We start from the raw sequence: 23,077 nt of genomic DNA, 5'->3' as shown, positions 1-23,077 counted from the left end.
ATGTTTATTTGTTTAAACACTGAATACCAAATGAACATTTTACACGCGATCGTCTTAAAATAACTTAGTTTTGGAGCCAAATGTAGACGCCGCATTTCATTAAATGTTTCCACACTTGCAAACCAAACTTGAGTATGAGTTATTGTCTAGAAAGAAAAACTTGAGTGTTAAGAAATGGCCTATCCAATATTTTGAGTTTTTTAAGATGAAATTCGGGAATGGTCCCATACCGGCACGATTAAAGAATACACCCTGCTTTCCTAACGAAGCAATTTCGTTCAAAAACAATGACAATATTGTCAATGATAAAACCAAAAAAAAAGAAAAAAAAAATGTAACAGTTTAAGTCTGATTAGGGTAAATGTTATGTGCAAAAATGGAGAAATAGTGATGTTTAATTGTCAGAACAGGCAGTCGTTGTTTCAAAATATCGCTCGATGCAATGAACGAATTGCATGTAAGTCAATAATGGAACTACAGCTCTATTTCATTCGGATCAAGAGAGAGAGCAATGCTTACAACAAACGTAAAGTATTATGGTATCAATGAATAATTCGAGCCACTGACGCTCTGCAAATCTTGTTTGCGACATGGCTGATCTTTTGAAATTCGTAAAAAAGGCAGGATTGCATTTGGAATCTTTCTAACATGGATTTATATCTTGATAACTGCTGAATTCGCCTAAGAGGATTCGTAAATCTCCACTCCATTTTTAATCAAAGTTTGCAAATTTCAGGCTCTTAAGGTTTATGGTCAGTAATCTCTTTTATTCATGTTTTAAATGCAACCATACCAGTACTTTACTGTTTCTATTGTAAAAAGAGAGGAATGTACTTGTTTGGTAACCTTAGGAGCCCTTCCTAATTCAAATCAGAAATTATAACAAATATAAAACTCTCAAAGCCTCCTATATTGAAATCAAAATCCAATGTTTTGTTGATTCAAAACAAACATGTGTTTTTCTCTTTCATGTCTCATGTAACAAATGTCATTTGAGTGAACAAACACGCACAGATTGTCAAGAACCCTTCTAAGTAAATTGTGTTTTGAAACTTTAAAAATATCATAGTTACCTGTAAGATAATATCCCTCTTTAATCCATTCAATTTCCCTTCTAAATTGATCACTCTTTGCATAACAGTCAATTTGATGTCTGCATTATTTACTTTATCTCATTTACCAGACAGACTTATTTACACACACTCAATCCTGGGAAGTGTGTTTGTTTTTGTACATCATGTCCTTGTAGAAAGACTAATTGGATCGGTTGGTAGAAAGAGGGCGCAAATCCTCACGGCGCGATGACGCATGAACTATAAAATTATTTGGTTGACGGATCGAATTTGTTATCCATCGTGACGTCTAACACACAACTAAAAGCCTTTTTTACAAATAATACATGATATCGGTGTGGTTGAGAACAAACTAAATGGCTGTGTTCAAGCTTAGCTCGGGATAAAGACAGAAGCTGAAGAAAAAAATGGGGGGGGGGGTGGATAAGTTGTTTGCATGGCAGAAAATGGGCAGTAGGGTGACGGTTAAGTGGAGGATTTGATATTATGTGAAAACTAATGTGCAAAGAGCTCGATTCGTTGCTTAATCGTTCCAAGTTCTTTCAAACTTTAACAACTAATGCCATTAAGTAAAGACGCGCTACAATGTCGTCAGCTGGTACAACGTCTCCTCAAAATGCCGGCATTTATTTGCATTCTCCCTTAAAATTATGCAATTTAAAAAGGCTCTTTCAAGTTTTATTCGATGGCGATTTTGTTCCTGTAAAGAAAAACCTTTGATCATTCTTTTCCTAAACGATTGAAAACTATTCAAAGAAATTATTTTGCTCTGTGAAATTCCTCATCGGTTGCTTCCACATCCTTACGTGGCATTTGACCTCATAACAGAAAGCAATTCGTATTATCTTTGCAAAAATCTTGACTCATGAGTTCATAAAATTAGTGTTTATTAAAAAATCTTCTCTCACATGATTTCATAAAATGTCAATCTTTCTGAAGTGAACAGCCGAATGTTATAAAGATAATGTCATCAACCCTAAATTAAAAACCTTCTTTTAAATTACTCCATCATGTATCAAATTAAACAAGTCGTACACCATGCAGTGAAACACGGGCACTGTCCCGTCTCTGTGTTGTCAAAAATTGAATGTGCCAGCGGAGAAGGGCGGGATACTTAAAGGTAATGTCTCTCTCAGGAATAATTATAGACACATCGATATATTACGACACAACCAAAGTCAACAACTATGTCATTGCACCGATGTAATAAATAATACAAATGCATTGATTTTGTTGTGTGTCTTCTCATTACAGAGCCTGATACATTTAGTAGTAGGTAGCCATCTTGAGTTTCTCAAAAGAGCATAATCAACTCAACAGCAAGTAGATACACGCAAGGTGTTACCTCAAACCATTGGTACCTCACCATGCAACGCCTCAAATCCATACCTTCATAGTTTACAACAAATTGCTGTATTACCTTTGACTTGAATGTAGTAGACTACACAGATTATTAATAATACAAAACTTGTGTGTGGTGAATTATCGTCAATTTTATTCTCACTTCATTTCCCAAACCACGGGACATTTCAAAACAAATAACTTAAAGCCTGCACTGTAGCAATGAAATGCCAGGCTTCCCACTGATATTCAATTACGTAATGCATAAGTGCTTCAGATGACTCAGTATGCTTCTTAAAGATCGTCTTCTTTTACTTCTTATAATATTTATGGACACTAATCTTAGATATAAAGCCGTGTGCAACTATCCTCATTAGAATGATGAATGTTGGTGTACAATGCATTGACCAGTAAATGACAATTGACAAGTTTACATAAGTCAAAATAACAGCTATAAAGTCGTTTCTAATTCAACAAATAGTGAATTTGTTAATAATATTTTCACAGTTTGAATATTGTTTTGTGGGCATGCAGTGACAGAATCAAGGTCCCTCTGTAACATGTTTAGTCTCAAATGTAAAAGAAATTTAAAGATACTGAACGTTCAAACTGCATGGTTCAAACTCAATTCCAACGATCAAGGAGTACAGATTATTGTCTTAAGGGTTAAGTCCCCTAGAATTCTCATGGGGACAGTCAGCAAAATGCTTCTGCTCTGATTCACGATAATATCACACTAAAATAACCAAATAACACAGTAGCCATTCATCCACATAGGCTAAATTGAAAAGAGCTTTAGTTTCAATTCGGAATATTGTAACATTTAAATCCAATTTCTGATAAATTAGAACTAATTTCCTGTCATAGTAATTTTTAAATGGCTGTTTGATTTAATTTTACAATCGATTTGAGACTTCTATATACGAAATCTTAAGTGGTTGGGTTTGCGTTATAAGCTTATATTATTGTTTTCAATGCTTTACCAAGTGTCCTTGTAACAAAAAGCAAGACACTGTCAAGTTGGTCTAAATATCATCAAATTCACCAAGTATTGCTTGCGGGAGAAGACAAATTCCTAATCAAATTAAAAGGAAGATTTGTTTCCAACTAACTGGGAAAATGTTTGAACGGATGCAGACAAGATTCTTAGTATTTGCCAAACAAAACAAACAACTCTCCCTTGTCTTATAACTACCGGTACACAGCGAAATGAAATATTTGTTTCGAGACATACCCCTTGATTTTGATATATCAGATTCGTTTGATCGTGCGCCTGGCCGCTGGGAAGCCCTCCAGGCGCAACCGCTTTTTCGTCTTTCTAGAGAAAGTCCAAATGACATGACGCGAGATAACATCAAGAGCATGGATCGATTGGAAAGTAATGAGCGTCACTAGCGTCACTAGCTGACCGATGCAACTGATAAAACACGGTTACCGTATTGCAGTCAGGCCTTTAACCCTAGCTCAAAATGCCTTAGAGAAATCACTAGTGGTGGTCATTACCAGGAAAACACACTCGTTCGTTCTTTCTTCCAATTGGTGGTTATTAAAGTCCTTCATTTTTAGATTAGTTTTAGTCATGCCGAGACATTTTAACAGCTGTTACACCAAAGTAATCTGTATTGGAATTCGCTCTCGTTTGATATTCTGATGCACAGTTAATCAAGTATCACAATTATTAGTTTTTATAATAATAATTACGAGTATCATAACTTATGACAACAAAATACATAATAGATAAAACTGCAAATTTATGTTTTTCGCGCATTATAACCTTTTCCTTTAAACGATTTGTTATTCTTCTTTTTTTATGAATACGCTTTAACCATGTTTGGTTTGCCCAAAGTTCGGCCTCCGGAATATTTGAATAATTTTCCAGGACTGTGCCATACATACACATAAGCAAGAATAACAATTATTTGTTTTCATTATGAACACAATCATGTTATAAATACAGAGTGAGTAAAATATAACTAATAGATTTCGAAAATTTATTTGTATCCTCCCAAAGTGGATTAGTTCGAGTATTTTTACCAAGTCTATATGACCTTTGAAGTTAAACAAAGACAAAAATTCACTTCATATAGCAAAACAAGAAATAATTTTTTTTAGCACATTGACAGCAGTTGACAATTAAACCAGTCAGACAATTTTGTTTTTTTTGTTTTGTTTTTTAGAATGATGTTCAATTTGTCACAAATTTAAACATTCGAACAATTTTGTAAACCAACCGATTTAACATAAGGACACATTAAAGCATTTTGGGGCATTCGGAGTGCACTTCCGCACATGCCATGATAAAGAGTAATGGCCCTACCATCCACAACATTATATCTCTGAAAAGAAAACAACCGGAAATTGAACGCTCTGAATACTTAAAAGCTCTTAAACATTTTGCGAGGATGTGCGGAGGCTTTTAGCCAGACTACAATGTTTAGGGTTTTCTGGTTGTGTGTGTGTGTGCGTGCAAATGTCAATGATGATAGAATAAAGATTGATGTTAAGCTCGAGAGATCACAATGAATCAACATTAAGACAAGAAGGAATAGACAACCAGGTCAGCCCTCTCCTTCCCCACCCACTTTGTTGTCATGCACGTTCACAAAGACAATCTCGAACCAACCCCCAACCACCTTAAGACTGTTCGGTAGAACATTAGCAACTTGTTAGTGGCAAATTGCAAAGTAGTGCACATAATTTGCCACATTTGCATCTTGGTGGAGGAAAACACATCCAAATAACCGCCCATGCTATGTCCGTTTTCGACTGTTTTTGTTTTCTTTAGTTCCGCTAACCTGGGACTCATGCTTTCACACCTTTCCAACAAACAAAAACAATTCTGGGTTTTTGTTTTGAATCTTGAAGAAGCTCTCCGTAATGTACTTTCACATTATCTTGACATTGACGTGGTTGCACTATTTACACTGGACAATTATGAGAAAACGTAAGATGATAAGCAACGATGCGTTGAAATGAACTTTGTTATTGCATTTGAAATTTCTCTATAGGGGTCCAGCCCCATAGGGGGGATTAAAAATAATCACAGTTTATTACATTCTAACCATTCCCAGTGATTTAATTCTGCATTCTTTGCTAGTTCCGTGGCAACATTAGTAAGAACTTAACTACAATGCACATGTGTTGAAAGAACCTTTCAAAGGTTTTGTAGATCTCATCAAGAAAGAAGACCCCATGATAGCAGGGAGGTACACGTGCAATGAAAAGAAAGCTCCATTGGGAAACCACAGTGGTCGAATCAAACTTGTTAATGACAGTGTTGTTTATCCTTGTCAAGTCGTGAAAGTGACCGCCGGATATCAACAGATTTGACATTCAGAATTGTTCATCTGTTCATGCCTTTTCCATAACTGATAGGAAAGGTTTATTTCAAAAGACAATGTGCCACAATACAGAAAACGCCCACTCTAACGAAATTTGAAGAACAAAATGACAAGACAACTTAAAGTTCCTCTTCTTTGTGTTAAGGCACACACCCACACACACACGCACACACGATTGCCTAAATGCTAGAAGGGAGACTTTTAATAATTTCAAGTTAACCAAAGAAAGTTTGACGAGAGTGAGACTTGAATCTGTGACGTCCGGATTAACGTGCCAGCCCATACCAACTTACTTTTAGCTCGCAACTACCTCAAGATATGGCGATGAATGCCCGTGTCAGACTATGGCCCTACTACTACTACTGTACCTTACCAACTGAGCTATCTAACCCTTATGTTGGTGGTCTCCCTATATCAATATTGTTGTCCAATATTTCTTTGCTATTTTCTACCTCCATGGTTTAACCATAAATTGTTATTAACCAACACCAATGCATTTTTCAAATTAGAAAGGTATGATGAGTTGTTTTTGATTGCATTCATAATAGGCCTGTCATTAGTGACGAGTCCTGACATTGTTCTTCAAGACTCCTTTGAAGAGGTGCTCTTTATGCCGTGAAACAAGTCTATTGTTATTCCTGTTGTTAATTATAGTGTCCAGTGATAGTCAAGAATCAATACCTTTTATAATTTAACCATAATGAGCAATTACCTGAACAGAATAACAGGCTCTTAGGTAAGTGCATCACAGTGTGCTAAGTGGAAATATCATTCCAGTGGGTGGCTTTACAATTTGTACTCGCAACGAGGATGCCTTTTAGATTGGAATATCAACTCACTCCTCGTGTAAAAGATGATGTTGTTGAATAATACATGGGTTTATTTTAAGAGCTTCACTGGTGACAAGAGAATGATTTTAAAGCCAATGACCGCATTCGGGTGGGGAAGTAATCATGTGGTACGCAGACAAAAGTGACGTCTTCATAAGCATCATGAGACAGGAAAATGTTTAAATAAGAGGCCACTGACCGCAATAAAATGTGATGAACTTCTCAAAAGGCAGTACAAGTATGAGCCAACTATCTTAGACAAGCATTACAGTAGTCCAGTTGTCTTGTGTCCCAGTTAAATCTAAAGGCATTACCCACTTTGCAAGAAACCTAACATAACATATTCCAACTTGAAGTAGATTCATTATAGATGGAGAGCATTGAAGTGCTTTGCCTTGCTCTTTAAGTCCATCGTCTCATCTTAGTTGATCATTCCCAGTAGAGATTATGGTGAGAGAGAGATCTAAACAAAGTGTCAGGTGTCCCTAGCTGCTATGTGTAATGTTGGCCTATCAAAACAAATACAGACTTATTGATAAAGAAGAAATCAGTTAGCATGTTTAATATCAAGAACATGAAAGGGATTAGTTTATCTTAGAGATTGGGTTCTGCTTGGATCGCATCTGCCTCCATAAGAGGCACTTGGTAAACCGTGTAATAACGGCCAAGTACGACACTTGAAACAGCCTTGAGTTTTTTCAAGTGTGCAGACAATCACACAGTCCCGTTGGAGTAATTTGATAAAATTAAGAAGACAAAATCTCCAACAAACACAAATTTTCCTGGGATGATGCTATCATGCTTAGATGAAGATGAAATTATGACTGATAAAACCGCACAAAGATGGAACCGACTTGCCGTTAGGACACCGAAGGCAGATAATGTAGAATAGTGATATATGGTTTTGGTGACGCACATACAAAGGAGATACACGTAAATAACACCCCTACATTAAAAAAGGGGGGATCAATATTCAAAACGGTCGTGTGCCTTAGTCTTGTTGTGTGGACCTCGGAGAGTAGTGTTGATAGGGGGCTGGGAGGAACCTATTCTGATCTAATGGATTGTGTTAATGCACACAGCTGGGAAAAACAAACATGAGATTCAATAACGAAGCCGTGATGAAAGTAAGAAAAACACCCCGTACGCATCATGTGAAAACACTCACCTTGCATAAGACATCCTAGCAGTATAGCATAGTTCCACAAGTGTTTCATGTTGTCAGGATGTTGTTGGTGAGTTCGTCAGTTCCGACTGATTCTCGGAGGAGGAGGGGGTGTTATAGGCAGCAGGCTGCCTGCAACTGCTGCTCCTGGTCCGCGGGTGATGATGATGACGATGAAGCCCAAGAGGTAGGAACGGAGAAAATGCCGTGTTACCGAACTCACTCAACTATTTCCCCCCGTCGCTTAGGGCTCATCGCACGTCCGATAATGATGATGAGGGTGATGCCTAACCGTCCACGTCTACACAATACCACAATCTTCACAGATTGAACATCGTTACAGCCTTGGGATACACGAGCCAATTAAATACGCTTGACTGACACAATAGCATCACTTTGCTCTATGCTACTCGTGATGGCGTCTTCATTTTGATATCTTGAATATGTCTCCAACTTTCCTCCTCTATGTGTTTTACAATCTCAATCTCAGCATCAATTTGAAGAAGCGTTAACTCTCCGTGAAGAGCAGATACCCAATACTGCACCCAAACTTCATCCACTCCTGTGGTTTTCAAGGGTCACGTGTGTGGTGAACTGTTCCTATTACGCGCGTTTTCTATCTTAAATGCATCTGAAACAGATTGATTGGCATGTGAGTGTCCACGGAGTGTTCTTGGCTAGGTATCCTCGATGGACTAACACAATCGGAAGGAACGGTTGAAATCTAACTAGTCTCGCTCGTACCCTGGTAACTAAACGTATGTATTCAGTGGGTTTTTTTACAAAGCAAATTGAAGGAAATTGTCAAGTTCAACTTGCAAGCGTGGAAAAAACAGACGTTTCGTGTTTCAACAATATCCACGCACAGTCTTAAACAAGGTTAAAGCTGAGTAGTTTTCACTTTAACAATTTTACATTAATATTGATTACACACTGTGTCACGAAAAAGCCTTCTTGTAACAAAGCCTTCTTACAACACAGCCATCGACTATTTGTAACAACGGGTGTTCACTATGAATAATTTTGGACCTAAAAATAAAAAATAATTTAAAATGTATGCAGTGTATGCTGGCATTCAGTCAAGTATATATAATCCTACATCTACAATTGCTTACGGGTTGCACATCACGTCGTTGGTTTGTGATATCAATGATGTTGACAATTAATAATTCATCTTATAGTTTCCTGCAAAGAATCGAAGCTGACCTTTAACCTTTTGAGTAATTCAACTCCAATTCACAGTTATGTCTCCGCGTAGCATTAATTACAATCAATGAAACAAACAGCTTGTCTACAATATACATAGTATGTCAACCATTCCCAAATAACAGCTGCGTTACAGAAGCACGTGTATCAATGAACATTCAAATAACTCAACCTCCTTCTATTCAGTCAATGAGCCAGCACCAAATGTTCATAGCTAAATATAGTATATAACAATATCATGTTTAAAGGATTTTATGCATTGCATGGTGAGGTGTCAACATAATCTTTATATTTGATTTGTGGTAACACCATGTGTTTATCTACTTGCAAGGGAGAGTTTGTTTTTTGGAGAACTGTCTTGCTTTTATTCTACTACCGCAAATGTTTTCAGTTTCTTTTATTGACATAAAATTTTCTATCACAAATTCTCCACAATCTGATATGGGTCACCCATTTCTCCATTTTCAAAATCAGCAGTTTGCCCTGATTTAATTCCAATCCTGAGTACGACGGTCACGAGGTTAGAATGGGGACAGGTTTGACTTGTGAGAGTGTATGGTTTATGGATAGTCCGAGTTAAGCTGACAAATTGGCGTGGGTTAGAAGTGGAATATTGTCACGCGTTGAGGGTTGAATCAAGAGGAATGTCTCTGGATAAAAGGAGCATGAACTTCATCTTCTCGGACTGCCCAAGGACATCTTTGAAGAGAGATCAAGTCTGCATTGATCCGCTCATCCCTTTAAGCTTCACTAAACTGTCTTCAAAGTTTACATGGGTCTATAATAAGTTCTTTTAGCAGCATCAGAGCATGCAATAAATGAAAACTTCTGACCTGTCGATACGAGTTTGGATTCTCCCCTAATCACATACAAGGTATGATGTCACTTCCTACTGACACAGTGAGGATAGCCCGATGTTGCCCCCCCCCCCCTTCCCCCCATCCCCATCGCCCCTAGAGAAATTACAAACTATGTGCTTTATTGCATGGTCACCTTTCTAACTGTGAGGTTGGAAGCCGACTGTTTGAAGCATCCATGACCTTATCGTAGCCCCATTGATGCGGAATGCCACCACGGTTACTTTAAAGGAGTTGCACACCTATTGGGGAATGCATTTTAATGTAACTAAGTGCAATCTTGGATACAAATAAGTATCCATGGAAACTATTTAATCAACTCGATATAACGTTCTACTAATTAAAAAGTATCACATTAAAGGAAAGGTGAATTTCCTTGCCATGCAGTTTGGGTTGCGTGCATCCATACCAAAAATAATACGTGGGAATAATAATGGTACCATGGTTACTAACTGTTTCACCTTCTAGCGAAATTTAAATTATAGGCGACCTTACCCAAAGTATAACATGCAATTATCAATGACGCACTTATCCTTGAATACAAGCTCAGGTAACCCAATTGGGAATTATGCCTGATTGTAAATGATACCGATAATGGTATTTCACTGAATAAAGAATTTGTATCCTCGCTCTACACCAGCTGTTCCTTAAACTTCATTATTCAAATTCAAGGTTGGTTAAATTACACAATTAACATATTGTAATTATCTCTAAATAATTACAATTTGTATCGTAAAAATGGATCTGCAGTAATGGGTAGATTATGTTATACAAATTATGTTTGATCCTTATAACTATCTGTTGATTCGTTATGGTATGAGTTTATGTGCATTGACGCTAACATGACAACATGGACAAGTCTATCTCTGTTTTGTGTTTGTTTTTGTTGTTTGGAAACTTTGGAAGGACGACTTCGAATTTATTATTGTATAATAAATTAATTTTCAGAGGTTTTGATGAATGTTCGAATTTTGTTCAAAACCATTTAAGAAATATTAAGACGTGAAAGCCATAGATAATGTTTCGATTTTCTTAACTGTTATCTAATATATGTATGTATGCCGCATACGTGACAAACACATTTCGAAGCTTCCGTCAATATTAGTCATAATTAAATAAAGAAGTAAATGTTCGGGGTCTTTCATTCCATTTGAATTTTCACCTTCGAAGTAACATTTTAAGATGATGAAAAGAATGACTTAATCAAAACAGACTGTGCAAGTCAAGCATTTAAAATCTGGGTTGAGGCTGAAACTCCTATTGTGGCACTCTCTAGAGCCAGTGTTTGTGTTTCAGACCGATTCTTCATAGTTCTTTGTTGTTTTCTCCTTGATTTTTGTATAAAAATGAATCCAGTCTGAGAGGGAAGCCATGTATAAACCTCTTACAGACGAATTAGCGCCGAATATTCATATTTCTTCGTCTGTACCTTCTGGAGGTAACTCTCTGGAGAAGACATGTCAGTATCAAGAAGACTGTGTGATATAGATTAAAAAGAGATGTCAGGAACAAGAAGACTGCGTGATTTAAATTTAACAGATATCGATGGCCATTTGAGACGTGAACTTAAAAAGAAAACTCTGTCACACAGCTTTTTTACCATATGTCCTTGGTTATAAAATACAAAGGTCTTAAAGGTTGTGATTAATTCAGGGTTTCGCATCTTAAGATGGAAGAACATTTGGGGATTTGAGAAATTATAGTTGCCCCTTAGGAGGCATAGCCTCGTTAGATATTGTCACGAAGACGCAGTATATTTATGCATAACTATAAGGTCGTCATTTTGACCGTATCACAATTTGTCACTAATGGTGGAATATTGAACAGCAAAAAAACAAAAAAATACTACTATGAAATATGTTCAACAAAGTGTACAAGGTTCGGTCGACCTAGTTTCGGGTGATTCCAAACCAGATCAACTTGAAGATAAAAAGCTAAATAAATAAACAAAATAATGAAATTAATAAATCATTAGAAGCAATAATATATTATGGCGCCGCGGCAGTCTTGAAGAAGAAGTCAACACAACACAATTTGATTAAAAGAAATTACGTCTACTCATAAAATATAACTGAACTTGAAATTGAAATATTTCGAATCAACTGGCAACGACTGTATGAACAACGGTATTATATACTGAGATATTTGGTTTCCGTTAAGGCTATGGTTTGCTAATCGGTAACATCTATAATTAGACTATATGGAAATGAAGCACGGCTCTGGTTTCAAGGGCAAGTGTTATTGTAATCTTTCATAATTAATTGCTGGACTCTGCATCAATACGAAGCTACAACATGACATTCAAGGAAGTTATAGCGTGTGTGGTTTTCCCAAATATGAATTTATGGTCTAGCCAAATTTTAATATACCAAACTTAAATGCAGACTCTTCCAAAATTGCGAGTAAACTTATTTTGTGGTCTTAAAGCTTTACTTATGTTTATACCAACCTAATAAATGTATTCTCACAAGAATAACAGTTCTTAATTCAACCGCGATTTGTTTTCAAGCAAAACATTTTCTTGTATAAAGCCAAAGTGCAATAATATTCCTTATGTTAATTCCTACTGTCAAAGTATCAAACTCCTATCGTTTAGTCTTTTATATGTTTCGTTTTTAGAAATGGGTTTTAATGCCACTAACAACATTTTCACCTTTAGTGAAGGGCACCTCTATTATAAGGAAATTGTAAATTGCTCTAGGAATATTTCAAGGGCACCATGGCAATGACCAATGGAGGCAATTGCATCTGTCGCCTCAGCGAAGTACTATGTCTTCACACACCACAGGGGTTAGGTGCAATGATCGTTTCTTTTCTGATATGAAACGTCAGCTTTGCACAGTATAAAGTGGCATTACGATACATTTTACCTTCTCGGTCTAAAGTGGCGAGGGAGATTAACGTTTTACATGCGTTCGTAAAATGATTGTGACACCCAGCCTTTTTTTGCGCAAGGTTCTGGAGTGTCACATAAATCACGTAGATGGATGGATGTATATAAGCCGTTAAAGGTGGAAAAAGGAACATATAGCTTTTAAACTCCGTCGTTTGTGTACACCAACAATTGCTTGGACACGGCCATGTCGCAAAAATGACCCAAATCTAACTCTCTTTAACAAACACCCCATCACTTCTTGTATGTCCCTTCTGCATACAAAAAAACTTACGACCTAAATGTGCAGAAATATTGTGAGATATAAGAGAAAATATGAATCAATAAAGTATTTCAATTAAACGAGACGCTTATGTCTAACTTTAAGTAAATCTCGATACCATTATGAATGAACAAAATATGTCCAGGCGGATGTTGCATATAAGTATCTTCTCCCCGTGGCATGAAGGCTGTAAGAGCCAATAAAGATTGTTCCAATTAAAAAAAGGATAATTTACCCCCACAGAGATGTTCAGCTGAATAGACTTGATTGGAAATATTCCGTATACTCATTGCAGTATATAGTGGAGCAAGCAACCAACCATAGAAGCAATCGAGTGGTATGGATTATAGGGACATTGTGGGCCATTTTACATACGATGGGGAAAACAATTAACCATTATTGCAACTCGTTGAAGTAAACGACTCTGTTGGGAAAGTACAAAGGCGGTGCGTGACGGTGATTAATCTAGGATAACATTAAGGAAAACAGCAACAATTTAGAACATTCATTTTATACTTTTACTGTTGTATTTTGCACATTGCAGGCACTGCATGGACACGTTTGGTAATTGTCAAAGACCAGTATTCTCACTTGATATATCTCAACATAAACATAACAACCATGTGAAAATTGTGACTCTATTGGTCATCAAATTAAAGAAAAAACACCTTTGTTGCATTACTTTGTGTGTCTCAGATGCATAATAATAGGCTTCAGCTGAAGTTTGTTATTATTTGAGTGAGAAACTACCGCTTTCTATAAAACTACGCTATACCTCAGAGGGAGCCGTTTCTCACAATGTTTTCTACTATCAACAGCTCTCCAATATCCGCTACCAAGTAAAGTGTCCAGTGCATTTAATTCATGCAAGTAAATTTTAGACACTCGTAGTGTTTATTTTGGCTTGTCTCTACAATTGCACATAGAGTGGACAAATAGGTCATCCAATGCAAATCAATGTGAAACTGTCTTTACAATTATGCAGACATTTATCAAGTGACATTTCACCTTTTTGATACGAACAACTTTCGACTTTCTGTCTGTTTTACTATGTCAATATCAATGTTTCCAAATCAAAACAGCATTTTTAATTTATGCCCTGTAGGGGTATCTTTGTGAGGGGACATTCACTCTCTAGCTAACTCTCGAAAAATATTGATAACCTTTAAGTTTCGACATGATTCTCACTCGGGCTTGGGCGCTGACTTCGCGCATCATTTTGTGGAGTCACGTGCATACATTTCAAAGATGTAAATGGGTTCATGGCTTACTTTAGTGTATAGGTTACGGAAATGAATCGTGTATGCGGTTATACTTTGATTTATAAATTTACCAAAAACAAATTGATTTATAAATTTACCAAAAACAAATCAACATTCTAGTCCTGGCTGCAGGATTCCATCACATTAGTCGTCTTGTTTACTTCCCAAGCGCGCCCATTCCTATCAAGGGTGCTTAGTTTATTCATGCACACAGTGTGCCGAGTAACCAATATTTACTGTAGAAACAACGTCATCTTCTCGCATGATAAATCTTGGTGATCAGAAATCAATAAGGCCCAGTAACCTCGCCGGTGTTGATCAAGCTTTTAATACAGTCTACCCTGGGCAAAAAACATTGCTTCAATTTAACGCTCATGCATGGCCTATGTTCATAGAGTTACTTAAGCACACAAAGTAGCTAAGCAGAATAAAAATATGCTCACTTGAGTAAGGTTACCAGCCCAACACTCCACATGTGGAATTATTTGTGCTAAGCAGAACATTTCTAAGCAGTATTTGCTATCAAGCTATGAAATTATGCCCTGGTCCTAGACTATCGCCTCGTTTCTCTCTGAATGTGTTTTATAGCGAAAAGAACAGTAACGCATGCACAGTGAAACATTATTACCAAACAGACAACACAAGAATGGGAAAGCTTGTAAATAAATAGTAATAATAATTAACCATTCTTATATAGCGCATAACACATAGAAATCAAACATGTCCCTAAGCGCTCTTGAGAAAAACACAACAGAATACAAAGACAATATGTACTGGGTAACAAACAAAATGGATGAATTAAATGTTAAATAAGTGCGTCTTTAAAGCAATCTTAAACTTACAAAAAATGGAGTCAATGTTTTTATGTGTTCCGGGAGATTGTTCCATAAGGTACGTTATGTCTTGGTGTAAAACAACAAAAACATGATTTGATTGTAACCTACATTTGGATCGATACAACTCTAAGAATAACCCAATAGTTGGGCCGATGTCAAGTACCACATTATATTCAAGATAAGGGGAAAATGGGTCAGGTTTTGACACAAGCGGAAGAAGTCACTTAACTGATTATATTATTAGCCTTGGTTCTTATTAATCCATTCTGTAGATGATTAAGCCCCAAAATCTCCCTCATTAGGAAAGGGTATACAACTACTGAAGTTTTCGTCTTGATGCACGCCTTTGTTTTAGGAAACAGACAAAATCTTCGGGTTTTTTTTTTCTTTTCTTTGATCTGAGACTCGCAAAAAAGAGTTGGCTCATGAAGGTTTTACTAATTCGATTAATTGTTTTTCTTTTTATTTATTTGATTAATCATTCAGATGTTGCTTACATTTATTGTAGCTGGAAATACATACACAGTTTGCGTGCCCTTACAGATGGTGCGAAACGAACGCGTTTATTTCGGCCCCTTTACTACAGACTATGTTTTAACACACAACAGGCCAATCTACACTACACAGACACCCGAGGCAAAAAAACGTCCGGCGTACCATCACAAAAAACATATTTAGTCCATTTTCCGGTCCTCGTTCCTTCGCATTTTATCTCTGCGGCTGGTTCGATTATGGTCCACCATGCACTTTACAAAATATCATAATAAAAAAGTTTGCGAATTATCCAGTGCTCACGGGAACAACCCATGCATGTACAATCGTAATCTCAGAAAGTGCACTAATGTAATTTTGTCGCCTTTGGCGCTCCATAGAACATCAACAACACGAGGACAATGTGGCCATTATAGGACGGACTATATCAGGCAGGCAATGCCGATAGACAAAGTGATAATGTACTGAGTTTAATTGAATCGGGGGTTTTGTTCTAAAATCAGGCTACATGCTGAATTTACTTTGAGATCTCAGTTTGGCGGTATAACACAAGCTGGGAAATAATGTACCCTCTTTATTGAAAGACAGCCCCATAACCAAGACCTATCATACCCACTCCAAGACTCCAACCCTACCCCCGCGTCTCTAATTTACATCCTTTCTAATTTACGACCCCTCTCATGAGCCACGCCCATCCTTTTTGCAAAGAACCGAATGCTGTTATCAATATCAGTGCATGAGTCCACGTTTCAATATTATAGACATGACTATTGTACACAGACCTGGAAGAAATCATCACAATCTTCCAAAGGCTCTGTCTACAAACGGCCTTTAATGCTGTCCATCATTCCCACCCCTTTAAGAAGAACAGTTCCAGTAGAATAAGAATAAGAAGAAGAAGAAGCCATACCCCCTCAGGAGGATCGGAGTCAAATTATACAAGAGCCCAAAGGGACAGGCAATATCGGAAAGACTGATCTCCCCTCTTAAGAAACCTTCTCCAGCAAATAAGGAAGAGCAGATTGTCAATTCGTCCTCACTACATCAACGCGTGTCTTCTTCAAGGCGATCCAATACAAATCAAGTTATTCTCGCACTGCTACGTCCCCTATAATACTTGCCAGCTTGGGAATATGGAGCCTCTATAAAGATACTTACCCTTTTGGTAATTTGCTTCATCTGTCTTTGTTGTATTTTATCTAATTATGTTCAGACAATTGTAAAGCTTTATTCATGAAAAGTGTGATTTTTTTTTCACGCAATAATACAACTTATGGGTGCATTATTGGTGAATATCGCACAGGAGTGGTTTTAAAGTGTGACAGATCGTAAGCGTTGTGGCTATTCTTTTAGTAAGTTTTCCATTACACTAATTTTGGATCTTCCAATATTGATTAACGTTTTGGCGTAATTGAAGAAATGCTTCGAGACTGACGGCCGAGATATCACGGCAGCATAACACAAAGACATTAGACGTAGACAGCAATAATTAGTAAAACGTTCCATGCATGCGAGAATGTAGGCCAATAATATATTAATATAAGAGGCATTTTCATTAAGTGATACATCAGTGATCAAAGACATTCAGAATTCACTTGGCGAGACCGTGTGAGGATTGTCAGACATTAGTATAATCTGCATGCCTTCTTGCATTCCATTGATTTAAATGCATACAAAGACACGTCATTTTTGCTACACATCTCCTGCTGATTCAATGTTGTATAGTGTCTGTGCTTCATGCAATAGTCAAACCAATTATTGGTGTATAGCTTAAAACAATTTGAAAAGCATTTAAGATACCTTAGATATCCCTCTGTCCACTTTAAGCTCAATGTAACATGCAAATCACAATTAGAAAGATGTTGTACTTCGCCCATTGACAATTGAGGGCAATGACGTCATGATGACGCAAACTTCATGTTTTATCGCATACTTCCAAGAAGTGTTTGCATGATTACACACAATGTTTTACTTATATAGAACCATCATCAAGAAATAGGCGTCTAGAAACTAGACTCAACATTACGTAATGCCTAAAGCATCTTGCTACCGGTAGGAACAAACTAACCCCTATATATGCTCGACACAGCAGTTTGTTCAGCTATTTGTGAACGTTCACAGTGGGCTTTAAAGTAATTAAATTGACGCCGATCCAAAATGAAGTCAAGAAAAAAACTGCCCGTTGCGTCTAAGAAGTGAACTGGTCGCATAATGGCGTCTTACTGCCAAGGGGTAAATTCAATTTCATACTAATGAGTTTAGGGCACAGTGTAGTGAGCAACGACGTCAACAAGCAGTTCATAAGACTGCATCCTCCAACGCACACTATTATAAAGCTTAATGTATTTTCAACTTTAAGAAGCCTCTAGCTAAACGAGGTCGATGATGGACACACCAAAAATATGAATCCCTTAGAAAACAGCTAAAGAAAACACACAATAAATGGTTCGTGCCTCCGACCTCGTCTTCAGCATTTACGACAAAATAAAGACAGAAAAGTTTGACCAATGCTCAGAATCATGATCTTAGGTTGATTAACCATCAAGATCTTCAACTTTTGGACAATTAATCGCTCCAAACTTAATATTCCTTATGATGAAGGGACCAATTGATGATTTATGTTTTGTTGAAGACAGTACATCTCGGAAGATGAAGCTGTACTTGTGGACATATTGTCGTTTTGCACTCAGTCAACATCAGCTGGCAACCTTCTCACAAAGATCTAATCTACGTTTGCAACATTAATCCTGCTATTGGGTTGTCTTGGTAACATGAACCAAGTTTCAGAAAGGATATCATGATGTAAATTAAGTCTCGAAATTCTCATTCCAATAATGGAATGAAAACTCAATGAGTTAAAGTGGCGTTAATTGTGCCAAATGAGGTACCGGTAATTACCATTAGCTATTACGTTGACCGTGTGGCCTTTTGAACAATAACGTCTTTGATGAATAACGAGAAGAATTTCTTCTTCTGCTAATAATAATAATTGTGGCATCCTATAAAGCGCACATGTCCGTCACTCAGTGACGCTCCTGGCGCTTTAACATATAGTATTTCCTGCAAGATGTGGGACTACGTTTGAATTATGAGACCTTATTCTTATAGCACCATGTAATGTTTTACAAGGTGCTGTGGCACAATTTGCTGCCGATCGAACCAGGAACACCGGGGCGAACCCCTTCTCTTTTCAATAAGTGCACTGGGTTCTTTTACATGCGTAACATAACACATGGGACCAACGGCTTAACGTCCCACCCGAAGGACGAAGCTTAAAGGAACACGTTGCCTTGGATCGGTCGAGTTGGTCTTTGAAAAGCGTTTGTAACTGTTTTTTATAAAATGCATATGAGTAGAAAGATGTTGTAAAAGTAGAATACAATGATCCACACAAACATGCCTCGAAATTGCACGGTTTTCCTTTTACCTCGTCTACTAACACGGTCGGCCATTTATGGGAGTCAAATTTTTGACTCCCATAAATGGCCGACTGTGTTAGTTCGGTCAGTAAAAGGAAAACCACGCAATTTCAAGGCAAACTTGTGTGGATAATTGTATTCTACTTTTAAAACATCTTTCCAACCATATGCATTTTATAAAAAACGGTTACAAACGCTCAGTTATAGACCAACTCGTCCGATCCAAGGCAACGTGTTCCTTTAAGGACACAAGTGTCACGACTCTTTAAGAAGGAACTTTCCTCATCATTTGACCTCAAGTGAACCCTGTGCATTGTTTTTGCACTTTCAAAACGTCGAGCAACTTGACTGGAATTGATCAAGAATTTTATATTTTAAATTAATCAATTGAGCGTAGACATGTTGAATCAAGTCGTGTATTCACGCGATAAGAGACAATTCTACAGATCGCTATCGGGAACTCCTGACGCCATCACTGACGTCACGTCACGAAGGTGGGAAAGCTCAAAATGACAAACCAACATTTGCTGCCACTGTAGCCTCGAACGATTCTCCATTGATAGATGCGCTGGAAAATCGCATAAACATGTCACTCTTCAAGTGGCTCAGTGTCGACGGGAGTAGAGACTATTCCACGTTTTACCGCGTAAAAAGGTAATCCAATAAGTTATCGTCTGTAGCAGGAATTCATTTGGAGACCACAGTTTCTAACGCATTTTCTACACTGTCGAATGATTCCATTTCGAATCACCATGCGTTAAATATAGCTTACGTGTAAGACAACTTTTTAACACGTTGGACATCAACTTATCACTAAATACTAATCAGCTCCTAAATTACAACGAAGTAAACTAAAATGGATTGCCAAGCAGAGCCAAAATTTATATATAAGGAAATGACATTAGAGGGTTCACTATTTGCTCGTATTCAACCAAACGACGAACATTGTCACTCAAAATATGCTAACATTTGAATTTATAGTACAGAATCATCAGCTAATTTGTCATAATATAATAAGCTTGAACATGCCACGTGCCCTAAGAGGGGGTGTTATTATCCATACGGAGCAGTGGTTAGGGTGCAGGAAAAAAACTCTGACAGCATACTTAGGGGGGCTGGTTACAGTCATAGGCTCGCCTCTAAAAAAATATACAAACGGACCCCCCCCCCAAGGCAAAAAGGTGCCCCCCTCCCCCCACACCCTAAAATATTACCACGGTAAACATTTCAATGGCCAGACCTCTTGCAATAATTGTTCGAGTACTCGGTGTCTACGAGGTTTATAAAAATGTTTACATTTATTTTTTTCTTCATATAAAGAAATATGCAAACGGACCCCCCCCCCAGACAAAATGGTGCACCCCCCCCCCCCCCCCTAAAATGTAAACATTTCAATGGCCATACCTCTTGCGATATTGTTCGCTTGCTACGGTGTTTACGTGGTTTATAAAAAAAATTACATTGATTTTTCTTCATAGCTTGTTCTGATTATGAAAAAAGAATAAAATTATCAAAATAATTTGGCGACATGCTGGCTTATTTTTCGAAATAATTGTTCTGTTGCTCAAAGGAAGGGATCGACTTTAAAATTGAATTCCATCGAAATTAAATTTCTTCCTAATTTAATTCACTAGTAATAATTCACGGTCTCCTATTGGATAGCGTATCTGGCTTCCTTTATCCACTGAAGGGGAAAGTAGGCTAACTTTCCTAGAAAGAGGTTAAGCATCGATTTTGATTATAACTTGAATATCAGCTGTCTCGAGGAATAATCCTACCAGAATCCACCTCACAGTATTTGACTTCAGGGGTGAACAGAAATATTATGGGGCTTGCTTTGCGAGTGCGTCATCAAAATGGGCGAGCGTCAAGGATATGGGTGCCATGTTTGGATAACGTAGACGTATCAGATGCAGGACTCCATGACTTCCATCGTCTACAAGTTAAGGACTAATATCTAAACTCATAACGGAACTAAAAAGACGGAAGTACTTTGTATAGTTTTCTTCCGCAAATGCATTTTGTTAATGTTACATAATACTACCGCAGTTTATACACAAATAAAGTCATGGTTTCAGATTTGAACTTCATTGAGATTTCTTTAAAATATAAAGTCAGCTTAGTAGAACTGTTGTCTGTTTTTTCTATATATTTTTTAGGTCAAACAAATTGTTTAATATGTAAGAGATGTTAAATTTGCATCGGGGATAAAGAATATTAATTTGGGTTTTTACCCATACACCGATGTGTGTGAGCACTACTCAGTACTTTCCCGAGTCCTGTGTAAACAAAAATTATGGTCAAAATAATGACCACAAAACTTACTTGGTAAAGAGCAATGGAGAGAAAAAAACATTATCAGAACCGACCGCCTTTGAAGAAAAACAAAGTGTAATTTTCACCAAAATGTTTGAACCTGAACGAATTTTCAGGCGTGTAGCCTTTTTCGGGCATCGGTAAGCCCACAATATCGGCACAAATTGTTTCATTCTTTGCAACTAGCTTCGATGACCAATTGAGCCAAACTGTTCACAGATTTGTCAATTTATACAAATGCTTTGATATACCAAGTGAGGATACTGATCTTTTACAATACCAAAAGTATACCTTGCCTTTAAACCTCAAGTATGGGCAAATGTATCGACCCTATTTCAAAATTGACCATGTCTGAACCGACGTGCTTTGCTCGATTATTGTTCACAAGTTAAAGAAGGAATGACATGCGTGGACTTGCAATATCTGACGCAGTCGGTCCAAAAGTCAATAATTTGGGCTGAAATGTTTAAAGTACTCTTTCCTTTCTTGGCATTCTAAATATTCCTTGAGACGCCTTGAACGGCCCTTTAGTCAGACCCAATCGACCACCCTGATGACATGAAATGCTTAGAGCATATCCCATGCTTCACGCCAATGGAATTCTACTACTTGTGGTTCAACATTTCGAAAGTGTTGAGAACCGGGGGATGTGCCGTCAATGCGTTGAAATACTTGTTATCGAGCATTATTTTACATCAGATGTATTTTCCCCGTACAGAGAACTTTGCGGTGGTTGTAGCGACAACTGTGCTACTGATGGGGGGGGGGCTGTGGGGTTTAAAGAGATATTGTGTCAAGGTTCTGTTTATATAACTAATTATTTTTTTAAGCGAGGTTGAGGAATGCGCATACATTATTACTTTATTTATTAGTACTGTTATTTATAGGCAGTAGTTGGTAAATTATGTATTGATTAGTATTATTGATTTGATTATTCAATGACAAAATGCCCAACAGCTGTATCAAAGGGTCATATTGGTTTTTTTATATACATAACCATAAAAATAAAAATAGAACTGAATAATTAAGGACTTACTAACCAAAGAGTTAAATTTATAAAGTTAAAAGACTTTGGGTAAGCAGTCGAATATTTATGGGTAAAACAAGCTGGATAAAAACCATACATTCATTATAACAGAATTGTTACATGAGTGTTGAATTCCTGCATATTATTTTATAATGGCTGTGTAGCATTAATTTTATAAAATTTAAACCAGACGTGCTAATACCTTGGATTTCAGTATTAGATTTAAAAAGCGGAAATAGCTGTCCATCGTTCAGCCAAAGATATAGTTTGATCAAATCGTTGATCGAATCAAAAGCTAACAATAATATATCCTTCCAAGTGTAATTTAAATAGCGTTTTTTGTTGGTTTGCAAATTCCCTTTATTTGGTTTTATTCGAGTAATAGCTGCATGTATGCCAGATTGGTGACGCATATTCTAATAGTAATTTTATAGAATTTGTAAACCATTTTCGGGATGGGAACACGTTGAATTGCGTACGACGTAGCCCAACATAGAAACGTTAATGTTCGTTTTCACACTGTACGGATTTGTTTATTACCTTCATGTTTACTGAAGCAAAAGAGAACTCAATCGTATAACTCGGAAGCCTTGGGACTCGAAGGAGCTTTTCTACAGGCAGATATCCCAACCACTTAAACGAATCGTCCTCGGTGACGTCATTGCGATTTAAATAACTTTGTCCCTCTAACGAACTTGATTAAGCGATGGCAAACTCGGCCCATTCTTAGAGAATCTTTCACCGAAATTGACTACAA

This window comes from Asterias rubens, chromosome 9, assembly GCF_902459465.1.
Source record: "Asterias rubens chromosome 9, eAstRub1.3, whole genome shotgun sequence".
Classification (NCBI taxonomy): domain Eukaryota; kingdom Metazoa; phylum Echinodermata; class Asteroidea; order Forcipulatida; family Asteriidae; genus Asterias; species Asterias rubens.
Note: the sequence above shows the minus strand (reverse complement) of the source record.